At 37.9% G+C, this 4,678-nt stretch overlaps 1 pseudogene; it reads right to left on the bottom strand.

Moving 5' to 3' along the window:
• Window positions 1-1,594: 1,594 nt before the first annotated feature.
• On the bottom strand, window positions 1,595-2,389 carry LOC105300042 (annotated as a pseudogene).
• Window positions 2,390-4,678: the final 2,289 nt, after the last annotated feature.

Genomic DNA, 4,678 nt, shown 5'->3' with positions numbered 1-4,678 from the left:
TAAAATCAGGTATATAGAAATGTAACTTTTTTATTTTCCTAAAACTGAACTTAATTTCTATCTCAAGTCTCTGTTTCTGCCTAATATCAGAAAATTTAATCTGGATACTTCCAGATTAACAGCTGAATGTAGAGACTTCTTATGAATTTCACTTGAAATTCAGTCAAATACAGCCTCGCCAGTCCAGGTGTAGTCAGTGGACCAGCAGCATAGATCACCTGATTGCTTGCGATTGCTTGTTAGAAATGCAGACTCTTGGATCCCACCCCAGATCTCCTGATGCAGAATCAAGATTTTATCAGTATTCCCTGAATCAGGATCAGCAGTTTAATAAGATTCCCAAGTGATTTGTATGCACATTAAAATTTGAGAAATCCTGAAATACAGTATCTGTTTCTTCCCTCCTCTTACTTACATTGTCAAGGTCAATTGCTAAATCTGATGCAGGTTGCCAACCAATCTGCCTCCCAGATGGCTGAGCCCTCCACTGTTGCTTACCTCGGCTAAGATGAAAACTTGTCTCTATCTAATATCTGGGTTTACCTTCCCTCCTCTACTATGAATTTTGTTATGGCTGTAAGGATTTTAAGGATCTCCACATCTCTCTCTTTTCACTAATCTCACATTTCTCTGGCTTTTTGAAGATTCCTCCATTTTCCCAGAAATTTTTTGGCTTGCTTGTTTTTTGTGGAATTCCGTTAGCCTAGGCATTCGATGTTCAGGCAGTCAGTTATCACAAGTGCAGAGCTGGCTGTCTTGTTGCGAGGGATAATTGTAAAGGATGTGTTTGTACATTGTTGAGTTTATATCAATAAATACTTAGTGGAAGTCAAATGTAAAAAGAGCTAAGCATGGAATCACAAATTCTTCAACAGTTTCCTTATTAATTCAGACTCCACTGATTTAGAATATATGACAGTCTAGACAAGGTCTGGGATGACAATTATTTATCTGCAGGATGCCCTAACTCATAAGTAGAGCTAAGCATGGAATCACAAATTCTTCAACAGTTTCCTTATTAATTCAGACTCCACTGATTTAGAATATATGACAGTCTAGACAAGGTCTGCGATGACAATTATTTATCTGCAGGATGCCCTAACTCATAAGTAGAGTTCTTGCTTCGAGATTATCCATCCATCCTCCTAATGAACTTATTTGTTATTGAGTGACCAGTATATGTCAGACATTGGGATAAGAATTAGTATTGAAAAGATTATAGTTCCTGTTTTCAAGGAGATTAGGAGGAAATATATATATCCTTAGTTATGCACGAGGGAGATAATGGGAGCAGACCGTAGGCACGTAGGTTACCCTGTCAGTGGTGGGGGAGAGAAGAAGCAAGCTTGTCATCCTAATAAAACTACAAAGAATGTTAGGCATATATTAATAAACAAGTTGCTTTTATACAGTTTTCAAATTCGGTTACATATATTGTACTACATTTGATAATTTTTTTTTAGTTTAAATGCATTTTAAATAACTAAATGACATGTTTTTCTTTAAAAAAGGCCGCTGCTCCAAATAAATCAAGGTTGAAATAAATAAAGAGCTCAAGACAACATCAGTCTTATTTGTCCTAGTCACAGTATGTGGATGAAAAGCAGCAGCCATTTGTGATGATAGGTGATAGATCCAAATTGCCCAATTTGTTAACATTTTCCCATTTCTAAGACATCCTTAAAGAAAATCATATATGAGGTCACACCATTCTCATGGTAGTTTAACAGAGTAACCGTGCCATCTGGATTAATGTTTCACTAACAAAGAACTGGTAGTTTTGGAAATTAGCAAGGAGGTGCTTGATTGTTCTGCAGCCCATGTCATAAAAGGTTTTACTCTTTCTGGTCTCTGTTCTGCAAGTTTCCCTTTGATTGATTGATTTCATGTAATCTTTGATGTACTTCTGTAGGCTTCTTTTGTGAAGCTGGTTTCCTGTATAAATCGATGGTTCATGACAATATCAGTGATAACTGTGCTTTCCATACCTTTGCCCTCAGGGCTGTCAGCTAAGGCATTTCCATCAATGAGCAAGTTATCAGTGTTACCCTCTGTCCTACTGACTGCCTTCCCCTCCACCTCCAGGCACAGCTCTTCCTGGATCTCCCAGATCTTGTCGATGTCGGAGAACATCTCATCATGTCGGACGAGGTCTACCAGGTAGATGATCATGATGGTGGCTGGATGAAGAGGACTGTGGCGCTGGCTTAACAGAAGTCCCTGCGCTCTGAGAAAGCGGGATGCAGCCAGAGCTGCACTTGCTGGAAGGGGGAGTGGGAGGAAAAGCTGATAATTCTTATCTGTTAGTGTTAAGTAATTCCTTTGTAAGTCAATGAGAACTTTATTAGTTATTGCAAACTTGGCCATTAATTTCCTAACTCTACATATATGAAAGTAATAAAACTATTTTTTAAATGATCTAATTCAAAGTTTTTCTTATTTCAGATTGGTGTTCCTAATGGGTAAGATTTTATTGTTAATGCAATAAAATGACACAGATAATAAAAAGATATAGAGAAGACAATCAGATACTACAACATGGTGACTAGATTCTTTTGCAAGAGTAAGGCTACCAGTGACATTTTTGTTGTCGAGAATAAGAATATTCATGAAAATGATATACTCAAACTAAATATAGTCTTATCACATGATCCAACAATCACATTACTAAGTATTTACCCATTTGAGTTGAAAACCTATGAGATCACAAAAACAGCTGTGCTATATACATACAATGGAATATTATTCAGCAGTAAAAGGAAATGAGCTACTGAGGCACAACAAGACATGGAAGAAATTTAAATGCATCTTAGTAACTGAAAGAAGCCAGTCTGAAAAGGCTACATATTGTATGATTCCAACTATATGACATTCTGGAATAGGCAAAACGATAGAGACAGCAGTAACAAGGTCAGTCGTTACCAGGGGTTCGAGAAGGTGTTCAGATGAGTAGCTGGAACACAGGGGCTTTTTAGGACAGTGAAACTATTCTTATGATACTGTGGTGGTACCTACAGGATATCACATTTGTCAAAACCTAGAGAACCTACCCTACGAAGAGGAAGTTGTAATGTGTGCAAATTTAAAAATCAATTTGGAAGGTCAGGGAAAAATGCAGACTCTGACAAGAGACTTTAACTGTATTACAAATATGTGACACAACCTCACTGAATGGAGCAGGGTTAGGGGGGCAGGTGTTGACCTAAATTACATTGGAAATGAGTGGAATCTGTAAGACAAAAGGCAAAAGAAACTGCACATAGTACTGTATTCTAGTTGATAAAATTGTTTCCTTTAGGGGAATAGGAATTCTGATACTGCTGTACATGTATACTGGATTTGAACAGTTAAGTAAATTGACTACAAGTTTTTCACTGTTGAAGTAGGAATTTTATGGATCAGCAAGGGTAGGAAGCTAGAATGAACCATGTGGTAATGAGTTACAGTTGAAAACATCAGTAGGAACTCATATTTAACTTACGGATGATTACATACAGAAATATTTACATATCTATGTATATAGACAGGTGTTTTAGTTTGCTGTGGCTGCATAACAAATAACCACAACTAGGTTGCTTAAAAGAAGTGAAATTCTGGAGACCAGAAGTCTAAAATCAGCTTTGGAGGCAAAAAGTCTAAAATTAATACGTTGATTGGGCTGCACTCTTTCTGGATGCTCTAGGGAAGAGTCTGCTCCTTGCCTTTTCCAGCTTCTGGTGGCATCAGGCGTTCCTTGGCTTGTGGCTGCATCACTCACGTCTCCGCCTCCATGGTCACGTAGCCTCCTTCTCTTTGTCTCTCTCCTCTTTGTGTCTCTTTCATAAGGATACATGTGATAGTGTTCAGGGCTTACCCAGATAATCTAGGATTACCTCCTCATCTCAAGAGCTTTAACCATTTCCTCAAATAATGTACGTTCACACATTCAAGGGATTTGAAGTAGATATTTTACTTTTGAGGGGGACATTTTCGGCCTATCACACACACATATTTCTTTTCTCAGTCACCTGAGAAGGCCTAAGAGAAACAATAGCCCATTAGTAACAAGTATACCCTTGCCCAGACCTTGGTTCCTAATACCATTATCCAGTGAAAGGAACCAGGGCTTTTTGGAGCAATGGGTGATTCCAGGACTGGGACAAGATAATATACAGATGAGCCTGGAACATCTTGTAGTACCAGAACAACAACATCTTGTTCTCAACAGCAGCAACAACAACAAAAACACATTAATGGAAGTATTTCATCAGTGCACAGGAGTCAACTGAAAGCACTCTCAATGGGCAGATATGGAAAAATTTGAGCAAGAATAGAAAGTAGTATTGGATTATGACCCAAAGTATAAAAAAAAATCTGAGTCCGTACCAATATAAATGATTGAGTATATTAATAAATGGGGAGGACAAATTTCCAGTGATGAAAATTCTAAATAATTTATGTAAATATCCATCCTAAAGGAGACCATGACTCCTCCTTCTTAAGTGTGGGCTGTGCATAGTGACTTCCTTCTAAATAGTACAGTATGGAAAAGGGGGAAAAGAGAATACCTGAACATTGGAGAAACCTGGCAAATACTACTTCACCCAGGTAATGAAGGTCAACAACGTTACAAATCATGTTGACACATGTAATGAAAATGACATTCTACCTTTGAGGTCTTCTTCCCCCAAATTCATAA

This window comes from Pteropus vampyrus, unplaced genomic scaffold, assembly GCF_000151845.1.
Source record: "Pteropus vampyrus isolate Shadow unplaced genomic scaffold, Pvam_2.0 Scaffold199, whole genome shotgun sequence".
Classification (NCBI taxonomy): Eukaryota; Metazoa; Chordata; class Mammalia; order Chiroptera; family Pteropodidae; genus Pteropus; species Pteropus vampyrus.
This window is presented reverse-complemented; position numbering and strand designations above follow the sequence as displayed.